Source organism: Ascaphus truei, chromosome 10, assembly GCF_040206685.1.
Source record: "Ascaphus truei isolate aAscTru1 chromosome 10, aAscTru1.hap1, whole genome shotgun sequence".
Taxonomy (NCBI): Eukaryota; Metazoa; Chordata; class Amphibia; order Anura; family Ascaphidae; genus Ascaphus; species Ascaphus truei.
Window position 1 is genome coordinate 52,122,618 of NC_134492.1, and position 25,652 is coordinate 52,148,269.

Consider the following 25,652-nt stretch of genomic DNA (forward strand, 5'->3'; position numbering starts at 1 on the left):
TTTGTTTCATCTAATTTATTAAAGCCAATAGCTGTACGACATGTGGCATTCACTTGAGAAAGACCTATAGGTCGAAACATCGAACAGCTATTGGATTTAATAAATTAGATTAAACAAATCCGAAGTGTCTTGTGTTGCTTCTCTTTACCATGTTCATTGGGTTACTTGCAGGCTATCCCTGAACACAAGAGCACCAGTAACGGTATTGTTTTTGTATTTATAGATTGCAGCATTTGCCATTACTTTTGTAGGCCTCCACGATACACGTAGGGTATTACAATCATGACAACCCTGAGGAGAAAATGCATTCCCTGGTGACATCACAACACTATGACGTCACAACACTGTGACACAACAAGGCCGGATTCTCCTTCCAATGGAAACACTGTGGGGAAGTCCCCCACGGCCGCAGCAGGGGATAAGACGACATTATCCCCACCACTGCAGACTCTATCCCCGGCACCGCAGACTCTCTGCCGCCGCGGACCCTATCCCCACCACCGTGGACTCTATCCCCTGTGCCACAGATTTTATCCCTGGCGCTGCAAAACTCTATCCCCAGAGCCACTGACCTTTGCTTGCTCATCCACGACACCGAGGACAGTGAGTGTCTCGATCTGTATTTTGTATTTTTGACAACCCTGGATTTGGGAACTTTTCAACTAATAATTGGATTTTTTTAGACCAACTAGTAACCTATAGTATCTAAGTTACATTCTTATATATTTCCTATTAATGTAATATTTGTATTACAGACGAGCCAACGAGTATTCTAAAACTTGCCTTAAACTTACCTTAAACTAGCCAGTTTACATGCTGGGTACATGCTTGGTACATTTCAGTGACATTTCTGCAGAGGCTAATGGCCCATCGGATTAACACAGCAGGGGTTCCTGGCAGTCCCATTCAGTTTGAATGGGGCTCCCAGGGACCCCCACTGTTAATCCGATGGGCCATTAGTCTGTCTGCAGAAATGTGTGAAATGTTGCAGCAAGTACCCAGCATATACCCAGCATGTACCCAGCATGTACCCAGCATGTACCCAGCATGTACCCAGCATGTACCCAGCATATACCCAGCATGTACCTGGGTCTTTTTGGAGATTGCCCCAGGTTTGTTTTAGAATAATCGTCGGCACTACAGTACTTGTTTTTCATCACCTAATTTATTTCACAGGCTATTTATTATGTTTTTACTCGCTCCCTGAATTTTGGTACACTTCCACACTATTTATAATGTACTGTATATATGTATCCCTTCCCATATATAGTATGCGAGTCCTTCCATATAACTGATACCAGTGGAACTACTTTTAAATATCACTATTTACATAATGCTTTGTGTTTCCAATGCAATTAAAAATGCATTAACTGCATTTATATCTTGTAATGCATTGCCTTTTATTATTACCTAAACTGATCTCCTACTTTGTTGTTCTTAATCATGTCTGATTTATTCTTGTTGAATCTCATTAATACTCATCTGTTTAATTATTGTACTAATCTTTCTGTTGGAATTCAGCTCACATCTTTCCATTTTTGGGGAATAGCTTGTTTTTTTGGGTATTAAAATATGAGCTTATGATTTAACAGCACATCTGTATATCTTTTCAAAGATTACTGGCAAATTTGAATTTCAAGGCAAAATTATTTAGATTGTTATGATTGTCATTTAATTGTGACTACCTCCTTATTTAATATACACATGTGAATTCTTTGAATGACAGTATAATAATGATTTTAGTTTATATTGAATGTTCAGAAAACCTTGCTTTGAAATTGCAGACTTTTGGGGAACAATGAATTTCTGCCTAGAAACTTTGTTTATGTTTATTTACTAGATGATCAATGAGACAAAGATAATTGGCTTAGTTACACTAAAGCTGTAGAAGTTCACTTGAAGTTGATACCTTACACCTTTCTCTTACGTATGTGATGTGACAACTTTTATATTTGTCTTGTGCTTTCAGTGGGCAAAGAGAATTGTGCATCTGGCAGAAAAAAATCACAGAGATATGAAAACTTTGCTGGAAATTACCAACTGTGAAAATCAAACCTTGGGATGAGCTCCTGCTGTACAGAAGGTACCAATTTGTGCATATATTTAACCAAAACAGCTTATAAAAATACAGGCAAAATTCTGCTCATTGTATGACAGTTTAAGAAATTGAAATTGAGGAGTACTTATTCTCACAGCAACAATTTTCCCTAACTTGTTAGAACAAGAGTTTCCCCCTCATGCCAAATGGTGCCACTCCAACAACCAGAACAAGTGCAAGGAAAAGATGATGAGGGTGTCACCCTTTTGGGTTACAAGAGGCACATAGTATTATAATTACATATTTACATATTACGTACTTACCTAGTAGATGAGGTTGAAAAAAGACATCCATCCATCAAGTTCAACCTATGCTAAATCTATAAAACAGATATTTATCCTATATTTGTATTTTCATTATTTTGATCCAGATTAAGGCAAACAAAAGATCCCAGTGACACATTATCCAATGGTGTCTCTCGATTATGTAATGGCTTCATATTGAGATGTGTCAAGTTCTGCAAATCTGTGCCTCACTTTTCCTCCGATCTTTCTGTGTCAAAAACGTCACCAAGTTTAAGGCACAGTAGCGTAATCCTGCTTTACAAATTTGCTCCACATGCAACATGCTAAGGCTATAAACTTATTATATAAGTCGCACTTTCAAGCACAAAACAAGATTCTCTTTGTGTTGATAAACAGAAGCCTTTGACATGGGAGGTTAGATTATAAGCTACACTAGTTGTAAGGTTCAGAATCTGTACAGAAAAATGAAATGTAAGGTGTAACTCTGAACTCCTGTAATTGAGCTGAAAGCCAGGCAGTGCTTTTTGGCAATGTTAGAGAGAGAGAGAGTTGCAGATGAAAAGCTATTTTATTCAGACAATAAAAATACTGGAGAGCTCAGTAATATGATAACAATGGTGCATGTTCCAGTGCTTAGTCCGCCAAACAATCAAGATGTGAGCTTTGTATTCATGAATGGATTCAATATTTTCAGCTGCAGTGTCTCTAACAGTCAATAAAATGTCCCACACTATAAATTAATGATATATTAGCCATCATTCGATACCCCCACTGGCTGTTCTGTTATCTTCTCTACTGTCTGGACCGATGGAAACTGACTTTGAAATGGTGACATGCTGTAGATGGTCAGTGTCACGGTACACCAAGCTTATTAACACTTTACCATCTGGGTCCTTTGATTGAATAAAGCATGAAATAAAATAAATTGTATTTATTCACATAAAGAACACACACAGCTTGAATTACAAAAATATCACGCATAACACACTTACTGGAACAAAATAAAAGGTTTCTGGAACGAATGTTCATGCAATCCGGTCTCCAGGTATCAATTCCCAGAGCGGGGTTGATACGCGAGCAGGAAACAGTCTTTTGGCTAGGGGTGCAACTTGCCACCCCTACTGTATATCTTCGCCAAATTAAATAACTTCATTCTGCCCTTGCAGAATTAGTTTCAAAGTCCTTAGATCTACTCTCGCACTTTTGAAGCAGGGTGCAATCCTTAGTTACGATGTTATGACCTTTGCACCGCACGCTGTAGGTCAGATGAATCTGATGGAACTTCTTACAAGATGGAATTAACCCCTGACTGGCTGCACCCGGCTTTTTAAAAATACCAAATGCCTATCTTTACAGTCTTAGCGAATCACTGTGTGGGAACCAATTATCCCACCTGTAGCAGAGTTCTGCCAGGTTCTTAAAAAACTGTCACACAGCCTCAGTATCGCAACTGAGCATGTGCAACAAAAATGTCATCTTCCCTCACTGGCCACTTAGCATATGGCATCCTGCTTTCTTAATGAATGCCGCTCAGTCTAGGAAAATTTTAAATTTAACAGATGGCCCAGTTCAATTCTCTTCCTTTTCCCCCTCCCTGTTACCAAAAGGTTAACACCTTTGAATCCTGCTAAGCATTTCAAAGCCCAGTATTACACAACCCAAGTGTCATCTCCTGTTCTGGACTGAATGGGGGAGAATCTCCTGACTGCCATGTAAATTCCCCCCCAGCTCGCATAACTTTAAATGTACCTAAACCAAGCTATGTCTTTTTATGCATTTATACACATGTTATAAATATTAAAACCATCTCAATCTACATGATTCTCTTCTAACCTTCTGCAGATAAAATTTCAGAAAGCTACGACCTCCCTAACCCCCGGTACTGAGTTAATTGGGTGAGGGCTTTGATGTTGCTTATAGGTTAACACATTTTCTAAGACTGCAATCAGCCCTGGACTGCAGAGCTGACACTTAACGCTTTAACTTAAAACCCCTATAACTCTCTTCACCTTAACCCTGGTGAGAGATTTACTGAACCCCACACTGTGGTCTGGGGTTTGGGCATATTCCGAGAACCTTTAATGTAATTCAGTTCCCTGCCCGGTTTTACTGTCCTGGTTTGTGCTGAAGCAGGAGGATTTGGTGGTGAGCTTCAAACTGTGTTCTAGGGAGGAGTTTGTCCAGTGATCTGTGTTGCTCGTGTCCTCAGGAATCTGGGGGGATTCCTGAGTACATGTTTCAGGGTAACCCACAACAGTGGCCCCCGTCTACCCAAACACACCCTGACAACATTTTACCGTAAAGTCACCCCTGAAACTCACGCCCTGCACATCCCCGCTGGCTGGCACTCCTGGAACTGTAAAACCACGTACATCTTTATTATACCAACAGTTACATACCACAATTGGGTTGAAGAGCTGACACTCACAATTCCCCAATATAGCTCAGGGGCACATTTCACACACTGTATTATACCTTTTCAGGACTGCAGCCAGCTCTGGGCTGCAGAACTGACACTCCACAGTCACCTTTTATGACTCAGGCCCCCCCCCCCCCCAGCTGGGCATAATGCTTTAATTGGTGGCCTGGGGACCCCTTCACCGTCACAGTCAGTTATTTTTTTTCTCCATTCCATGAAATCGGGTTTAAGTGCAGCAACGTAGAATGCAGCTGGAGTCTTTAGTACGGGTTAATCTCTGTGCCTGTACACTTTCAAACATCTATACTGTATATGCTTCCAGAGCCACTTGTGACATAGTCCAAAGATGTTAGGCAGCTTTCTGCCCCATTTTAGAGCAGAAAGTGCAGGAATAGTTAATGATCCGTTCCACAGCTTCCCATTAACTCAGGCAGCTGGATGGAAAATCCAGACCACAGATTACAATGGCTCTAGTTCTCTCTCACCTGCTCTTCTAATCACATGCACAGGTACTTAGAGCAGAGAGGTTTTGCATTTCACTCTCTCTCCTTAGAGCCTGGAGGCTGGGGGTATCGCTGCTCCCCTGTTTCCAGTATCGGGGTTGACGGCCCCTCCACGTATCACAGTACCAGAGGATTTGCCTGGACCCCACGAACAGATAAGACAAAACAAATGGTTATTGCTGTTGCTAAAAGACTGTGCTGTATCTTGTGACCCTAAATGAGAGAGCATTGTTTTAAGCTGGGGAACCAGTTTAGTTGGCCAGCAGCTGTTAGAGAGACTAATTCTGATGTGTACACTGGCGACACACTTTATTCGAGCTCGGCTAGTCCCACGAATTCGGGTATACCCGGGTGTATTGAGGTTTGTGACTGTTTTCTGCCCGAGTGCATTGGGTTATTTTCCAGGCAGGGATTGAATCATTTTATTCCCGCTGGCTGCAATACTGCACAGTATATATATATATATACTGCATTACAATTCATGAATTTATGCCATCTGGTAGACACGCGAAGCATTGCAGCCTATTAAATCCTAATCATCATTTAACAGATCAGCCGCCCGTCAGCCAGGCATGAACCCAGGCTGGGAAGGCAAACACAACGGGGCTTGTCAGAGGTGAGGAGCGGCGCATTCCAGGTATCTGCCAGGTACATACTGGGTATTTGCTCGAATAAAGTGTGTCGGTGCAGTAGTTAGATCCCTGAAAGGGATAGGATTTTGCTTATATGATTTTGGTTTTATTTCTTGAAATAACAGAGTGGGAAATATTGTAACACTGAAATGAGTGAACTGCTGAATGAAAGTATCTGAGTACCTCTAACCTTCACATGTTAAAGCTGCAGTACCTTACTTGGATGAAAATAAAGCAGGCAGAAGCCTGAGTTAAGCAGCATAATACTTTGCATGATCCTGTTTGTTGTATAATTAACCCTAGAAGACTGTGTCGGGAAGAACCCAGACAGACGTCAGCGCTACAAAAGAGGGGCGTTTGTCACATATGGTGGAGAATGCGGGCAGACACTAAAAAAGTCTGTGGGTTTGCAAATAAATGCGGGGGTTTAAAATGGCCGCCGAGCTGAACTAAAGTACAGATGCTATGAGTGAAGTCTGTCCCACTGTGTATATCAGTTGTGCTTCTAGCATACACAGAGAATGTGCGAAGTGTGGATGCAATAGCACCCTGAACCCAAACAGAAAACCAAAATGTTTTGCTGAAAAAGAAGAAAAAAAAAATTGCATCTAGCAAGTGCTGTTTGTAAAGCTAATGCCTTTTGCTGAAGTGAGTGAATTTGCAGCTAGCAAGTGCTGTATGCAAGTTGCTGAAGTGAGTGAAATTGCAGCTAGCAAATTGTCCCTGCCGGGTTTCTAAAATGGCCGACGTGAAATGTTTGTTTTGTAATGTACATAATCATGAAAAACAGTGTCCCTTCAGGCCATACGATGATGATGATGATAATGACGATTCGTGTGTGGCCCCTGGAGGAGAGTCGTACCCACCGATGAATTTAGTATGCTGGGCCTGTCATAAAGTAGGTCACATGGAAGATGTGTGCCCCAAAATTTTCAAAGACAAACAGCTGCAAAAGCAAGCAACGCCCTATGAGTGCAAGCAAGATGTGGAAGCTGATACCAGTGAGCGTGTGCCCAGTACCACTGATATCTCTGGAGCTAATAAAGCAAAAAGAAAGAAGAAGAAAAAGAAAACTGTTCCTCAAGTCACAGGGGAAGTGACCGAGCCACTTGAACCTGCGCTGTCAGGACATGCGTCAGAAAGTCGCCGAGATGTGCTGCAGACCGGAGTGACCGGCAGAATTGTCACGGGAACAGTGGCAAAGGAAAAGGAGGAGCAAAGGGAAGCTGAATCCTTGAACCAGGATAAAGAGGCTTTGGTTTCTGCACTCCAAGCTGCCCGCCATAATTATGAAGTCCTGTGGCAGGATTTGGTGAAGGAGCGAGAATGGAGCAAGAAGGAGCGAGAATGTTGGATGGAAGAGCGAGAATCGAACGCCGAATTACAGAGGTGTATACTTCCAGCTTTACAGGAGTACGAGGCTTTGAAGAAAACAGAGTCTCTCTTACGGAGTGAGCTGGAAGAGGTGACGACTAGGCTGGAAAAGGCCAACACCGTAATGGCTATCCTAAAACAGAAATACGGGAAGGCTCTACAAGAGGTTCACGCGCTCAGCACAGAGGTGCAAAACTCACGCCTGGAGGGCCACGGTCTGAACACAGAGCTGGGAATGTTGAAGCAAACCCATGAGATTGCCCTGAGTGAGTTAGAGACTGTAAAGCAAGAAAATGAGACTCTGAAATTGGAAAATTCAGATTTGACTGACCAAGCAGAAAAAGTAAAGAAACAGTTGACTCAGGAAAAATTAGAAGTGCAGGAAGCACTACAGAATGCATTGATGCACACTCAGAGCCAGCACCAGGAAGAAATGGACGCTCTGAGAACAGAATTGCGACATATATGCACAAAACAGAATTCTCTCGTGGAGGAACTTAACGTTTTTAAAAAGGAGAAAAGCGTTAGAATAATTCAGAAGCACTGCACAGCTCTTATCCAAGGAAGAAGGGAAAGAGAAAATTATCGGCGTAAACGCGCCGCAATTATCATCCTACAGGCTGCCTACAGAGGGATGAAAATTCGTCAGTTTAATCGCCGGAATAAAGCAGCCTGTGTACTTCAATCATTCTACCGTGCCCGCATGGTACGAAACAGGTTCCTCATTATGAAAGGAGCAACTATAAAGATCCAGTCTCTGACTAGGATGACACAGAACAGGATTCACTATCAAACCCTGAGAAATGCGTCACTGGTTATACAGCGGTATTTCCGCCTTTATAAATGTAGGCCTCAGGAAAGAGAGGCCCAACACTACATGCCTGCCAGCTGCAAAGGTAAAATGCCACAGGGTACAGCCGGAGTTAGTGAGAACCCCATCAAGGTAATCAGTGCTTCATCTTCTAAATACCATATAATTGCCCCAGAGGGGAAATCCCAAATCTCTGAGAGTGATGGTCTTGAGAAAATACATGGCAGTAAGAAGTACCTTAAAAGTTCAAAGGTTGCAAAGCAAAAGCGACGAAGGTCAACGCTGGCCTTGAATTTTTCCGGATCTCGCCACTCTGGGCCACAATATAAAGACAAAGACTATCCGGCCCCAGAGTTCTGTCAGAGGCTAAAGAAACAGTCCAGTCATTTGCAGGTTGCAGCAGCCTATGAAATAAAGTCAGGAAATTTAATGGACTGGAAGTCAAAGAAAAAAAAAAAAAAAAATGTGTTTGGGGAATTGACCGATATTTCTTTTTGTTATTACATGTGTGGACTATGTCACGGACACTTAACTATGCAAATAAGCTATTGTAGTTAAGGTATATTAGGCCTCTAGCTAGAATAAGCATTTTGTCAATATTACAATGTTATATTGGTTCTCTGTGTTGAAAATGTAGCTAAACTACAAATTAATATACAGGGTTGATGGCCCTTTCAGTTGGTAAATTATATAATGAGGTTCATATTCTAGAGTAGAACAACCCAGGGAGGTAATAGAAATTATCTGGTTTTCTGAATATATTTAGCATATCCTGGGTTGTAAGAATGTGTGCTAGACACTTATTTTTCAAAATAGTTCCCTTATAGAGAGCAACAAAATATGTTTGCCAAATATAGTCTCTTATGACGAAACCTATTGTCCATAATTGCCGTGGGAAAAGTTCATATTCGTGTCATGTGAATACTTAATGTTGTACTGAGGAGTTAGCTCAAGTATTTCAGGTAGGACGCTCACCCCAGTGAGGTCCATGGCCGCTCACCCCAGTAGGTGTGAGCTGGGGAGGGGGATATGTGACATAGTCCAAAGATGTTAGGCAGCTTTCTGCCCCATTTTAGAGCAGAAAGTGCAGGAATAGTTAATGATCCGTTCCACAGCTTCCCATTAACTCAGGCAGCTGGATGGAAAATCCAGACCACAGATTACAATGGCTCTAGTTCTCCCTCACCTGCTCTTCTAATCACATGCACAGGTACTTAGAGCAGAGAGGTTTTGCATTTCACTCTCTCTCCTTAGAGCCTGGAGGCTGGGGGTATCGCTGCTCCCCTGTTTCCAGTATCGGGGATGACGGCCCCTCCACGTATCACAGTACCAGAGGATTTGCCTGGACCCCACGAACAGATAAGACAAAACAAATGGTTATTGCTGTTGCTAAAAGACTGTGCTGTATCTTGTGACCCTAAATGAGAGAGCATTGTTTTAAGCTGGGGAACCAGTTTAGTTGTCCAGCAGCTGTTAGAGAGACTAATTCTGATGTGTAGTTAGATCCCTGAAAGGGATAGGATTTTGCTTATATGATTTAGGTTTTATTTCTTGAAATAACAGAGTGGGAAATATTGTAACACTGAAATGAGTGAACTGCTGAATGAAAGTATCTGAGTACCTCTAACCTTCACATGTTAAAGCTGCAGTACCTTACTTGGATGAAAATAAAGCAGGCAGAAGCCTGAGTTAAGCAGCATAATACTTTGCATGATCCTGTTTGTTGTATAATTAACCCTAGAAGACTGTGTCGGGAAGAACCCAGACAGACGTCAGCGCTACAAAAGAGGGGCGTTTGTCACACACTGGATGAAAGACCAAGGGAAGGGGAGGGTCTTTTGAACAGGCCCACCCCCACGGAAACATTTCCTTCTGCCAGGGGACACTACTGTCATGATTTTGTGTGAGCCCCCCCCCCGTCCCCAGCTGCAGGAACCTTAAGGCTGGCTACATCTGTAGAATAAGCCCCTCAATATACTTGATCTAAGTGACTAATTTGGCTAAAAACTCACTGTCACTGAAGGAGAGGAAGTGAGGGACAGTATATAACTTGACTGATTTATAGGGAGCCTATATAAAAGGCAGTTATTAACGGTTCATAGGAACCATAGGGGCAATATCTTAAAGCTGCAGTTCAGTCAATATCCTGCATGTGTGTTTTTTTTTAATAAATCAGTTCTGTAGTAAGAAAAAATACTTTTAGCATTTTCTGTTTGTAGCATTGGTGCCCCTAGACCACCAGAGACCCCCTCTCCTTTGTGTCAGCGCAAGCGCGGGTGCCGTCAGAGGCAGCGACGGACCCGCAGGCTGTTCACAAAGGTGGGGGCCAGTGCAGGGAGCGCTCGGCATCCCTGGAGCTCCGGCGGCACAATGCGAAGGTGGGGGCCAGTGCAGGGAGCACTGAGAGTCCCGGCAGTGCACCCGGTTAGCGGGGGCTGCCATTGCCGCTACTCGCGCATGCGCAGTGATCGCGCATGCGCAGAAAGATCCCCAAAGCCCCAGAGAGGTCGCGAATGCGCAGGACAGAGCCTAGAGAGTCGCGCGAGGGCAGGGACTGTTCAGGAGAGGTTGCGATGGCCATTAGGGGTTCGCGCAGGCGCAGGGAAGGCGCGCACGCGGCCCCAATGTATTTGCAGCCTCCACGGGACTACAAATCCCATGAGGCTTAGGGGCAAGCACACCAGGTGCCTCAGTGTGGCCAATGAGGGCCAAGGATCTCCAGAGGGAGAAAGTGGATACATTGTTTGGGCTGCAGCACGTTTGTCAGTTGGAGCTGGGGAACTGTGAGGGAAGGAAGGGTGCAGAGAGCATGTGCAGCTCCTGCAACGAGTAAGGTCCCCCACATCCCAAGTAAGGCCCCAACTCCCCACCAGGTTAGTGGGTAAGTGCTGAGGAACGGCCCAAGACAGGGACGCTGCCCTTAGTGCGTGTGTGTGTCGCTGCATGTGCTGGGCGCAGTGTGTGCAGCGTGTGTGAATGTCTGCAGGCTGACGGTGAGAGCTGTGTGTCTGCTGCAGGCTGTTAGGAGTAGCGAGTAGTTAGATGTTAGGGAGGATTAGGGACTTGGGTAGCTAAGGGAGTGGGGCAGGTTATTACTCCGCAGGCCCTAGGAGATTTCCCCAAGCCACCCCAGGTTGCGGTTCATCAGGGACAGGCCCTAGGTTAGGGTTCCTGTCACGTTAGGGTTAGTTAGGGATAGACAGGGATAGCGGCGGTTGCTGTTCCCGTGATTCGGTTGCTGTTACCGTGAGACGGTTGTGTTCCCGTGAAGCGGTGGGACCCTCGTTGGGGTTCCGGGAGAAGTACCTGGATAGGATCAGACGGAGGCATCGCGCGTCTGACCCTTTGAGAAGAGTGTTGCAGGCCCGAGCATCGGAATGCTCGGAAGGTATTTCCACACATGTGCACCAACAGGCCTAACAGTTAATTAGTGACTGCGCAGTCACCCACGACCTCCGTAGGAGTACGGGACATTGGGTGTGGGGGATTACAGGACACTGGGTGGGAACACCAGACATTGGGCCTGAGGTGATAAGGTTAACAGGTTATGATGTTATGTAAATGTGATGATATTCTCCATGCATGTTAGTAAAGTCATATAGTTAATATACATGCTGTCTACGTGATTATTATTGTGATTGTCCTGCGAGGAACCACTCCCCCTCTGGTGGGAGCCATCGCAGGTGGAGGCGCTGTACCGAGAAGATGTTGTAAGTGATCACCCCTAGTATAATTACCCCAGTTTCCCCGTGGCGGAAGCTCAGCCCTCCTGTGAGCCAACAGGTATAGCACCACACTGAGAAGTAGTCAGATACACCTACACACCCCAATCTCACTCAAGGGGGGGGGGAAAGAGGGCTACATTTGGAGGCGCTGCTGAGATTCAGACCTGGGGTGCCCTGTTCCATTTTTTTCCCCAATTTGTCCAAGTCTCAATTTTTTGTCACCATGTTTGGAAAGTCCGGCCATGAGGTCCTTGCCTGGGCTTTGAGGCAATGTATGGAACCTGGCCGGGTGGTGGCGGTTGGAGGCCTTCCCGCAACTATGCCCGCGGTTGAGGTTCAGTATTATATGCGTAAAATTCCAGGGTGGCCGTACGCATGTTTCTTAGAGGAAGAACACGATCCCACGGCCCTATGGAAAACGATACTTTTTGTGGCCATCCCCACTGCAGATATATGCCTGGCAGAGGCACCGTCCGCCCTGTGTATGCCCGGGGGCCCGTCTGAGGGGTACCCCCTAGTCTACGCCGACCCAGCCAAATGGCATCTCCCGCCAACGCAGGAGAGCGCACGTGCTGTTGGCTGCAAGCCTGCACTAAATTGTGTTGAAGAAAACTGTCCGGGATTGGCGGGAAAACCAGAAGGCTACCCCCCTATCTATACAGAGAGCCCTAGTGTAATTTCAGAGACTGTGATTAAAATGGAGTCTCTCTCTAGCAGTGAGTCACACCTAAGATGGCGGCTCCCGCCAAGTCGGGAGAGCACCAGGACTGTGCAAGAAATTGTTGCAGAGTATTGTCCGGGTTGGGCGCAAAACCCTGAACCCCGCCCCTGCACTGTGAGTGACTCAGCACAGAGCCAGAACCACTCCCTTGTAGAAAGTGCCCCTCCTTCAGATTCCACCAGGGGGAGCAAGCACTGTGACTTTCAACCAAACGTGGATGAGACAGACAGTTCTAGGGAGGCATTGGCGTGGGAGCCTAAATGTGACTGTTGCGGTGCCCGGTTATTGAAGTCTATTGTGCCCCAGCCTGTAGAACCAGCAGAGGACGATGAGCCGGTCAGTATAGCTAACCTAGAAAATTCTGAGGATCCGATCGTGATAGCCTCAAAACAGGAGGAGGATCCTGACCTCTATATTACTCTGAGTTGTGCTGAAGTTAAGTCTGTCTTCAGGGAGAAGTTACTTAGGGATTCCCGCTACCAACAACCGGTTGTGGAGGGCCCGTGTGCCCGAGTGAACATTTCAGATCCGGTTCCTGAGCGGGATGAGGTTGAAGTCCCATCGGTGGCGATGCGCCTACCGGCGAACCACCCCAGCGATGATACAGAGGAATCACAGGGTAAGGTGTATATACCCCCACCTTCTTCTAGTGAATCCAGCGACCAGTCACTTGTGGTGATGCGCCTGCCGGCGGACCACTTTAGTGACAGCAATGAACACCATATCTTGGCGGATGCAGAGCCTGCTGTGGGCCCGTGTGCCCTAGAGGAGGTGTATCCCGATGTTGCGGACCCTGCTGTGGGCCCGTGCGCCCTACAATGGTCAGTCCGACCTACTACCGAGGTACCATCGGTCCTAGAATGGGGACCAGTACCAAACGACAATGAGGGTGAGTCGACTGCCCCAGGGGTGTGGGGGGTGAGCCTCCAGGTGACCGCGGAGCACGATGGCTCCTTAAGTCTGGTCACCCGGGCGAAGGGCTCCCCTCTGCATCGCGTCCTGGCGGAGGTGTCCTCCTTGGGAGAATCCATCCCAAGCCAGTGGAGTGGTAAGGAACTCCCTAACTCCCCACAATCTCCGATGGAGGTGGCCGTGAAGAAGGCCAGAGTTGCGGCTTCTGAACGGAGTATGAGCCCGTGCGCTCCGACACAAGTGGTCCCAGGACTGGGATCCAACGCTCCCGAGTTTTCCGCGCGTAAGTGGACTGCCCCAGAAGTGCCGGGGGCAGGTCCCAAGACAGCCGAGGTGGGAACTGACAGCATCCCCGAGGACCTGTTGGCCACCGTGAATCACCGCAGTGGTAAGGTGTCTACTCTTTACCCCCTGCCAGGTGAAACAGAGACATTGTCCAGTGCTCGCTTCTCAGTGGAAGCCTCGCAAGTCCGTAGGGACAAGGACTGTGTAAAGGAAGATCCAGGGAGACTGGCCTCCTTTAAGCCCAAAAAGGAGCGTGCCATTCGCCAAGTAGTGGACCGCGGAAAAGGTCCTGGCCTCCTGGTCTACCGCATCCCTGCCGCGGGTGACCTGGTAACGGTCTGCTTCAGAGACATTGTGCTACTCCATCCACCAGGGGGAGGAAGTAGCGAGGAACCCGTGACTTTTGCCCTCCGGTGTGCTCTTCAGGAAATTTTTCTGGGGGAGGCTCACGGATGCAAAAGTGAGGTACCCCCACATGATCAGTTAGGGGCACCCCACAAATGATCTCAGCTCGCTTCGGTTATCTGGTGTGAAGTGCATTGTAATCAGATGTTTATAGTCAAAATGATAAGTTGTATTTTCTGTGCAATGCATTTTGGTTATATAACTTTTATGCCGTGTGATGTCGTTCCCCAAGCGGGGACGTTGGATTTTCCACCAGGGGGAGAGTGTAGCATTGGTGCCCCTAGACCACCAGAGACCCCCTCTCCTTTGTGTCAGCGCAAGCGCGGGTGCCGTCAGAGGCAGCGACGGACCCGCAGGCTGTTCACAAAGGTGGGGACCAGTGCAGGGAGCGCTCGGCATCCCTGGAGCTCCGGCGGCACAATGCGAAGGTGGGGGCCAGTGCAGGGAGCACTGAGAGTCCCGGCGGTGCACCCGGTTAGCGGGGGCTGCCATTGCCGCTACTCGCGCGTGCGCAGTGATCGCGCATGCGCAGAAAGATCCCCAAAGCCCCAGAGAGGTCGCGCATGCGCAGGACAGAGCCTAGAGAGTCGCGCGAGGGCAGGGACTGTTCAGGAGAGGTTGCGATGGCCATTAGGGGTTCGCGCAGGCGCAGGGAAGGCGCGCACGCGGCCCCAATGTATTTGCAGCCTCCACGGGACTACAAATCCCATGAGGCTTAGGGGCAAGCACACCAGGTGCCTCAGTGTGGCCAATGAGGGCCAAGGATCTCCAGAGGGAGAAAGTGGATACATTGTTTGGGCTGCAGCACGTTTGTCAGTTGGAGCTGGGGAGCTGTGAGGGAAGGAAGGGTGCAGAGAGCATGTGCAGCTCCTGCATCGAGTAAGGTCCCCCACATCCCAAGTAAGGCTCCAACTCCCCACCAGGTTAGTGGGTAAGTGCTGAGGAACGGCCCAAGACAGGGACGCTGCCCTTAGTGCGTGTGTGTGTCGCTGCATGTGCTGGGCGCAGTGTGTGCAGCGTGTGTGAATGTCTGCAGGCTGACGGTGAGAGCTGTGTGTCTGCTGCAGGCTGTTAGGAGTAGCGAGTAGTTAGATGTTAGGGAGGATTAGGGACTTGGGCAGCTAAGGGAGTGGGGCAGGTTATTACTCCGCAGGCCCTAGGAGATTTCCCCAAGCCACCCCAGGTTGCGGTTCATCAGGGACAGGCCCTAGGTTAGGGTTCCTGTCACGTTAGGGTTAGTTAGGGATAGACAGGGATAGCGGCGGTTGCTGTTCCCGTGATTCGGTTGCTGTTACCGTGAGACGGTTGTGTTCCCGTGAAGCGGTGGGACCCTCGTTGGGGTTCCTGGAGAAGTACCTGGAAAGGATCAGACGGATGCATCGCATCGGAGTGCTCGGAAGGTATTTCCACACATGTGCACCAACAGGCCTAACAGTTAATTAGTGACTACGCAGTCACCCACGACCTCCGTAGGAGTACGGGACATTGGGTGTGGGGGATTACAGGACACTGGGTGGGAACACCAGACATTGGGCCTGAGGTGATAAGGTTAACAGGTTATGATGTTATGTAAATGTGATGATATTCTCCATGCATGTTAGTAAAGTCATATAGTTAATATACATGCTGTCTACGTGATTATTATTGTGATTGTCCTGCGAGGAACCACTCCCCCTCTGGTGGGAGCCATCGCAGGTGGAGGCGCTGTACCGAGAAGATGTTGTAAGTGATCACCCCTAGTATAATTACCCCAGGTTCCCCGTGGCGGAAGCTCAGCCCTCCTGTGAGCCAACAGGTATAGCACCACACTGAGAAGTAGTCAGATACACCTACACACCCCAATCTCACTCAAGGGGGGGGGGGAAAGAGGGCTACATGTTTTTAAAAAAACAACTTTTAAAGACCAATTTTCTTGTATTCTATTTTAACAGCCATTTGCTAAGGCACTGCCCCTTCATGTCCTGTCACAAGCCCTGGCACACCCCTTTGTCAGCCCTGCCCTCCCTCTAGCACATGTCAGTGCAGGATTGCTCATGAATATTCATGAGCTTCCACTGACTGACAAGCAGAATATAAGCAGATCCCTTCACTAATTATGTCACCAAATTTCGACCTATCAATACATGGAGAATGAATTGACTGGCAGCTATACAGTTCTTTAGGTAATTAGAGATTGCCCACATAAAACTATTGAAGTAAAAAAATAAAAAAAGACTGAACTGCAGCTTTAATGGCCAGACTGAGTCGCTGGGAGAGACAGTCTAGGAAACAAGGAAAAGGGAGAAGCAGTGAAAGAGTGAAATAAGAGTGCAGAAGAGAGTGACAGATAGAAAGAGTGTGTGCGAAAGAATTGGAGAGTGAGACAGAGTTAAAGGAAGTGAGAGAAAATCAGAGAAAGAGAAATAAAAATAAATCTTACAAATATATTTATAAAAACAAAGAAAGAGACAGCGCAAAAAACCTCATTGTGCAATATATAAACAAAATTGTATTTGTAAACTGGTGAGTATCACACGTACATCAATATAGTTAGATTTAAGCAGAACATGTTATGGACATGTTACCTATCTGTGCTCAGGGTACAGGACTTCTAGGTCAGCTGGCTTCTCACAGGTCTCGTGGAACAGCATGCAGGATACAGCAGTCGTCACCGCAGGGGAACTGCCACTCCAAATGAAGAGAACACTCCGATACCGAGTCTCACGGTGGAAAGTCCTATCAACTGTATCCAGCCCTCTGAACACCAGCTTCAAACGCCACACGGGGCGGAGAATGATTCGGCTAGGTATGCCGCTGCAGGGAACCTCACCGTCAGCCGCTTACTCGGAGAACGCTAGACGCACATCCGTGACGTCATCGGGCGGCGTCAGCGTCGTGCGCGAGTGAGTCACTGCTTGAGGAAGCTGGAAGTCCCAAGAAAGTCCCGTATAGTGCCCGCTTACAGTCGCGAGCAATTAGACAATGTATAATATTAAAACATCCAGTATATGGGAATAAATGAATGCGCCCTCAGTCCAACGCGTTTCGTGTTTACAACACTTCCCTGACGGTGACGACTGCTGTATCCTGCATGCTGTTCCACGAGACCTGTGAGAAGCCAGCTGACCTAGAAGTCCTGTACCCTGAGCACAGATTGGTAACATGTCCATAACATGTTCTGCTTAAATCTAACTATATTGATGTACGTGTGATACTCACCAGTTTACAAATACAATTTTGTTTATATATTGCACAATGAGGTTTTTTGCGCTGTCTCTTTCTTTGTTTTTGCACTAGTTTGGTTGTGGAGCGGTACCACGAGCGCAGCAGCATAAACCTCTCATATTGTAAACAGGTTATCTTATTTGTATTATTAATATCACTAAGAGCACAATAACACATTTTTTAGAGCGCAATTCACTTTTTTCTTCTATAAATATATTTATAGAAAGAAAGGACAATAAGAGTTTAGTAACTGATTTAGTGTACGTATGGTTAGGGGCAATGTATCAGGAAAGGGGATTCACGTATTATATCAATATATTGTGGGAGAGAAGTAATAGGCAAAATGTGCGCACAAATAGCGAGCTTGTGAAAAAACGGCACAATTCATGCCACATTTCACGGGGTTTTTTTTATCTACTACTCGTCTGTCACCAAAATGTTTGCAAAATTCAGGAAAAATGTTGCAAACTACACTGGCACAATTACGCACATCTCGGCTGTAGAAGGAGTATATATACGATGTAGATATAAAAATATAGGATATATAGATACAATAAATAAAGCAATAAAGGTATAGATCAGGGGAGGCAAACTCCAGCCCTCAAGAGCTACCAACAGGTCCGGTTTTCAAGATACTCCTGCTTCAGCACAGGTGGCTGAATCAGAGGCTCAGTCTTCGACTGCACCACCTGTGCTGAAGCAGGGATATTCTGAAAACCTGACCTGTTGGTGGCCCTTGAGGACTGGAGTTGGCCACTCCTGGTGTTGATAGATAAATACTCTGTTAGATATACAGATATGGAGCTTCAAGGATAGATCTGTAAAACTGGGCATACATATAAAAGAACATCATATACATTTGACCTAATTGTTTAAGTCAACTTACAATGAATCTGTTTTTATTTGTTTTAAAACTGTTTCCTGGTTAAAATAAGGGACTTTATAAGCATTTCCATCAACAGGCCACTGAACATTTGAAGCACACAACGTGAAAAGTTGAGCCATATATTTAAACAATTAAAAGCCATAATCATGGTGAACAAATAAAGAGCGACATGAATACCATGCCTTCCAGCTGTGACTGTGGGAGTGGAAAAAAGCCTCACACACTCGTTGCAGATTTTGTTTCTTTACCATCCAAAAATATGTCTGCTGAATCGCTGGAAATGTTTCTATTTCATTATTGTATAGATAAGTCATTAAAAAAATATTTACTCAGTAAATGGGCAGTGACTTTAACAGGTCAGGTTTTCAGGAAATCCCAGCTTCAGCACAGGTGACTCAGAGGCTCAGTCAGAGACTGAGCCTCTGATTGAGCCACCTGTGCTGAAGCTGGGACTGATTGAGCAACCAGTGCTGATGCACAGACTGGTTGAGCCATCTGTGCTGAAGCAGAGACTGATTGAGCCACTTGTGATGAAGCAGAGACTGATTGAGCCACTTGTGATGAAGCAGAGACTGATTAAACCACCTGTGCTAAAGCAGGGACTGATTGAGCCATCCGTGCTGAAGCAGGGACTAATTGAGCCACCTGTGCTGAGGCTAAGATATCCTGGAAACCTAACCTGTTAGGGAGGCTTGAGGACTGGTGTTGAGCACCCCTAACCTAAGGGTTAAATTATTATACTCAGAAGTGGCCATTCAGCTCGTTTCCAGAGGAATATGCACATTGACATGAATTGCCGCTTCAGAGTATATTGAATTGACCCCTAAATTACAATGAATTACAAGATTTCTATGTACTGTATATTGTAGATTCTATTTGAAGCTGCAGTTCTCTCAGCAGCATGGGACCATGTTTTGTTATTGGCAAGATGCTACAAAGCTGTTAAATGAAACTCTTGAGGGAGTTCCTTGATTCTACGAGACCTCACATTTAATATTTCATCGGGAAATCCACTTTGAAGAGTTCTCTCTTGTACATCGCTTTGTGGTTTGCAATGAATTACGTTTCGAGTCAAAAATATCCAACTGATATCTTTAAAGATAAGTTTTTTGTAATTCAGTTTCTGTATTTCTATAATACGACGTGGCAAACATTCAAAAATTAAGTTTGGTAAATATATCAGATAGAACTTGTGTTTCTTAATTCCATTATTTTCAGGGCGTATTAATCTAAAATTAGGAAACACTTAGTACAGTAGTGACCAACTCCAGTGCTCAAGGTACACTAACAGTTCAGGTTTTATGGATACCCCTGCTTCAGCACAGGTGGCTCAATCAGTGACTCAGTCAATGATACTATTTATAGAATCTTGCAATCTAGTGTATGTGACAGAGGTCACGACAGTCCCCTATAAGTTGCACTCAAGGCAAATGCTTAAGGATACAATATCCACTGAAAGACTGAGATGTCTGAAATAATAACATATAATCCAAATAAAAGGACCATATCCGATTTGTCGCTACCCTCCTCCCACCCGCACCCCTTACAGGGGCATTTTAACATTTTACACATTGTTTCCTTTTCTTGTCACTTGCTTTTCGGCGTTATTATGGGTTATTAATGTTTTTTTTATTTTTTGGACTTTATCAGTGAATGTCACTGTTATACTTAGGGCTATTAGACATTAACTGTGGACATATATGGTCCTTTTATTTGGATTATATGTTTATTATTTCAGACATATCAGTCTTCCAGTGGATATTGTATCCTTAAGCATTTGTTCTATTTCATCTGGGACTCTTAGTCCATACTGTGGATATTAATATCATTATGGTATTTACCTTGACTTTGCCTTGAGTGCAACTAATAGAGGTCTGTCATGACCTCTGTCACTTTCTTCTGCTATATTCATATGTTTTTTCCCCGTGCACCAGGCTTACTTTATATTATTTGATATTATGGTTTGAGCGGCGTCCCATTCTCTTATCTTCAAATCTAGAGTATGTGCCATTTTAAAGGAGTAAATCCAAGCACCTTTTTATTTATCTGTATTTATTTGCATTTGTTTAACAATGATTGAAGCAGGGCATCTCCGAAATGGAACCCCATTAACTTCAGCTCTGGGGACCCCCTGCTTTCGGAGATACTTCCCTCAGTAAGTGGCTGCCGGTAGCCGCTACGGCAGAGCTAGCTGGGTTTAAAGTTTAAAGCTCCCTCGTTACGCTGGCCAATAGGAACCTGAACCTGATGATGTCACTGCTTCCTATTGGCCCGCAGGGCACGGGAGCTGTGAACAGCAACCCTTACATGATCCCTGCTAGCCGAACATAGTGGCTTCCATCACCTACTACGGAGGTAATTATCTCTAGAAGCCAGGGGTTACCCGGAGCTGAAATTAATGGGGTTCAGCTCTGGAGAACAGTGCAAAAAAAAAAAAAAAAAAGCTTGGGTTGTCTCTATAAGTGATGATGTCTAAAAAAACATGTTAATTAATTTCCAAATTCTGTAAATTTTTAGCCTTTTTCCTTTAATTGACATATTACCAGCACAATTACAGTACAATTTCAGTGACTGTAAAACAACCCAAGCACATCTTCATACAATCACATTAATGACTCTAAAGCATACAGTATATAATTATGCGTCCAAAAATTAAATAGCTATCAGGTACTTTGAATGTTTTATCAAAGCTGTCACAGTTATGAGGAATATAGTCTTATCCTAAAAAGAAGCAGGCAGTTCGAACTACTTCAAAAAGACAATCAATTTTCAATTCTTTGATTTAAACTGTATTATTAATGTTGTACCAAAACAGTGGGGAGTAATTCATAATAACATACCCAGGAAATGAAATATGTCATAATTTAGATGCAATTGGTGCTGCTGAGAAGTAAAATCAGAGGAAGATACAATTGGAGGTATTCACATCGTTAAACCAATCCAATAGATGGAGCAGATTTCATAGCTGATACACAACATATGGCAAGTTTCCTTAGTATATAGTGGCAGCGATAAAGCAGAATATAACAGAATATCTCACCATAACAAGCCAGTGTTAGCAACCACCTTGGCTACATCTCTTTATAATATCCATTGGTTCCCTTATTTGCTGGAAGAGAGGGCACCCCCAGTGTACACAACACAGGAGTTGGAACCACAACTGAATATTGAAATGCACTGACACAGCGATCATTATTGCAGCTGCGAGCGCAATACGATTTCTCCTGCTGTCACTTTGCCCTGATACAGGTCCTTAGGGCCGTTCTATAGTGGCGGGGCGTGCTATGCTGTGCGCGCGCACAGCAGTTATAGATGGCTGAGGTCAGCCAACCCTTCTATACAAGGGCCGCTCGTGCGCACAGCAGAGGGCGGGGAGCTGACAGACAGCGGCGAAGACGGTGGGAAAGATGATTTTGCGCCCCTACCAGCGCTCAAATGTATGTATGTATGTGTGTGTGTGTTTGGATGTGTGTGTGTGTGTGCGTGTGTGTGTGTGTGCGCGTGTGTGCGCGTGTGTGTGTGTCAATGATTGCACAAATAAAAAATAAAAATATTTATTAAACTATTTTTTTCTTTAAAAAATCTTATTTAGGACTTTCTTCACTCACACAACCCATACACATACACACACACACACACACACACACACACACACACACACACACACACACACACACACACACACACACACACACACACACACCTGTATCTCCCGGCTCTATAACAGGCAAAAAAAGCATGCGGCACGTGCACGCTCACGCACGTCCGTAACCAGTATAGAACGGCCCTTAGAGAAGACTGACATGTTGGATATTTGGACATTTTCCTGGAACCAGGGTCACGAATGATGTTTGAATAATTCCAGTAAGCTTAACTCATGCCTTCCCTCTTCCAAAGCACAACAAGTCGTTTTGTCTTTCTTAGTTTAATTGAAGGAAAATCACAGGAAGAAAGGAACTTGCAGATGTAGTGTGGGTAGAGAGTGCTTCTCTGTCTGAAGTGCAGTGTATCAAAGATAAGGCAGTGTAAAAACAGAAAGGCCTTGCTGGGGCAAATAGCAGACAGGTACTCACTCAGAGTCCAGGGTGAAAAGGAAGTGAGGAGCAAGGGTCACACTAGAAGGGAAGTGAGACTATACTAACTGTCAGCAAGGACAGGGGGGTAGGAATAGCCCACTCTCAGCTAGGAGAATAGGAGATTGCAGGCAACCAACAGTGTCTAGGGCTGTGTAAACAACATGTAACAATAATGTTGCCTTTTCACATGCAGCTAGCTGCTGGGACAGGGAAAATAACAGGCAGCTAAACTAGGGAGATATGAATCCCATGAGCTGCAAAGGGAGACAGAGAAATGTGGAATCTAGTTCCAGGACAGACATATACATCTTTAATTGATGCTACTTACCTGCGTAGTGCTGCCTTCATTGCATTCATCTCTGTGATTCTTGCTGTTGTGGGTGATGTATGATGCTATTTAAATATACAAATTGATATATTAAATTGACACACAGAGTTCCCCAAAAGTACTTTACTAGAATAGCCTGTATCGCCAATAAAAAGTGTTAAATGTTTTAAAAAGATTTGCAGTTTCAGTTATTTCATTTGTTCCAACTTCGATATAGATTTACTTCCAAAGAACCATATGTCTATTCTGATTTGAATGTCGGATGGAATTTTCAGAATAAAAGGCTTTGACATTTAGATGAATATCTGCATATAAATTAATTTGGAAATTACATTCTCATGTGCTGCATTTAAAATACGTCTGCAGAGAACAGTCAATGACAGCAGTCTCAAACCATTTGCCTTAAAAGGACCGGCAAAAAAAACAAAAACAAATTGGAGGACCGGTTAATACTAGGGCCGACATTTTAAAAATGTTACTGCATCTATAAATTAAAAAAGTTACAATCAAATAAAAAAGTGTTACATTCACTCAATCCCCTTCCTCTCACTCAATCCCGCCTTTTACTCAATTCCCCCTCTCACTCAATCCCCCTCCCCACACTTAGACCCCATCCTCACACTCAATCCCACTACCTAACATCAATCCCCCCTCCTCTCACTCAACCCCCCTCACTCTCACTTAATCCCCTACTCTTCTCACTCAATCCCCTTTCTCTCGCTTAACCACCCTCTTCACACTCAACTGGTATACAGGGTTATACCAAATAAGTAAACATGGGAAGGATATTGATCCAGGGAGTAATCTGATTGCCAATAATTGGAGTCAGGAAGGAGTTTATTTTCCCCTTATGAGATATCTTTGGATGATGTGTCACTGGAGTTTTGTGTTTGCCTTCCTCTGGATCAATAAGTACGGATATAGGATACATTATCTGTTGTCTAAATTTACCATAGGCTGAACTCCTCACACTCAACCACCCCTTCCTCACACTCAATCCCTTTGCTCTCTCTCAATCCCTCTCCCTCACAATCAACACCCCCCCTCACACTCATACCCCTCCTCACACTCTGCGGACCACCATTTCGAATCCACAGGTCTAGGTTGCATTCAAACAGCTAATACTGCAGATTGGATAATATCTGCAATACTTTACATTGTAATAAATGAGTCATTATTTAAAACAACAGGAATGATTACAGTATTAGCTTGTTACTATATACTTCAAATAAAAAAAGGCTTAGGGCAAAAATGTAAATCTACTGGAATTGAATGAGTCATATTACTTACGAATGTTATTGGTTTCCACGTTTATCACAGTGTGTTAATCTCATTGTTTGTGCTGATAGATAAAACAGTTCTTTTTTCTAATCACGTTCTGCTTTATACTTTGCAGGTCAATGCACATCCCAGGATTCCTTTGTTGCAGGAACATTTCACAGAAAGCCTTTACACGGCTTCTACTTCAGAACATTGTTACTATGCTCTGCCGGGAAGTCCGCATCGGAACAAAGTGACTGCTAGACCTTTCAGAAAATGGAATCAGTCCAACATTAACATACAGTAACCTGCAACATTCAATGGCCTTTGCTCTTAAGGGGTTCAAAAGAATGTGTAATGTACATTTACATTAGCCTTGATTTGCTATCTGATTTCTCTTTTATACTTGATGTGTCTACATAAGTCCAGCCATCCTCTTATTCTAAGACTGTGCACTTTAACTCATTTACCAAGGTTTAGAAAAAAATTGAAGGTACAGTAAAAGGGACAGAAGGGTCCTGTAATGTCATTTTATATTTACATATACACAATCTTAGCAAGCTCAAAAGCCGGACTTACAATATTATATATGTATATATTAATGTGTGTCAATTGAAAAGCTACTGGGAGACTTGGCTACAATATACTACAATAAATAAAGGAGCCCCAATGAACATACAATAGGAAAAAATATTTAGTTAATTTCTATCTTTTTATTTTCTGTATTTTTGCTTCTTGTAAGTATGGGTTATTTTGTTTAATCTTTTTTCCAAATGATTGCGTATCTGTGCTTTTACTGTGTTTTTGCAAGCTTTCGAGATACACTGATCTCTTCTTCCAGCGGTGTTACAATGGATAAAGCAAGAAAGGTTTTTACTTAAACAGTGCATCCTGGAATGTATCTGTGAGGAAACCTATCCCTCCCCCCTGTGGAGTATGCGATTTATGACTTATGGTGTTATTGCTGTAATTAAAGAAACTTTTTTTTTTCCTCGAGAAGTGCGGAATAATTGTGGGATTTTAAGAAAACATTATGTGATGCATTGTGTTCATATTTAATCAATTTTTACATTATTAATATCACTACCTTTTTATTTCTCAATGAGGTGGCATATTACAGTATTCTCAGACGGCATGTGTAGGCCAATTGAGTTGTGTAACCCAATGGGAAATATTCTTCTCTATTCAAACTGTATACTGTACATAAATATTCCACACACACACACAGTCTCTGGGAGTTAGAACTTTTATTAATTTAACAAACAATTGTTACAGCTGACAACAAGAATACATTTCACGTTCAAATGGGGCCTTTAATTCCACTGGGCTTAGCCGAGTCACCAGTTGTTAAAGACTGTAGAAGTAAAGGCCTGTCTGTGTCTTCTAAGGGGTTTTTAATTGCATGGGTATGCTAAGTCACCCGGTGTAAACGACCATGGATTTCTTTTGACATTGCGAGAAGGGGCGGGGGGGGGGGGATGATTAAGCCAAACTATGCTATGCATATACTACGGGCAGTAAATACCCCCCTTTGGTGCAGGAAACTCTCCCAGCAATACTGCCAGGTAAGACACAGTGCTCAAATCCATGCATGCCAAATCCCTTCCCCCGCAAACACCCAAAAACCTAATGTAAACCTCGAATCCTAATGTAAAGTGCTTTACCCCATGCCATGCATGCTTTGTCTCCCCCAACCCCAAAAAAAAAAAAAACCAGAAGATATAATAATGGACTATACTGGCATCATAGTTGAATATTATTTTCATGT

General features: G+C 44.5%; 1 long non-coding RNA gene across 1 annotated transcript; it reads left to right on the forward strand.

The window, feature by feature from the left end:
* On the forward strand, positions 1 to 25,312 carry LOC142503398 (uncharacterized). The gene is made up of 3 exons (XR_012804010.1): positions 1 to 603; positions 1,970 to 2,083; positions 24,021 to 25,312. It is a non-coding gene; the product is annotated as an uncharacterized LOC142503398 (long non-coding RNA).
* The last annotated feature ends 340 nt before the right edge of the window (positions 25,313 to 25,652 follow it).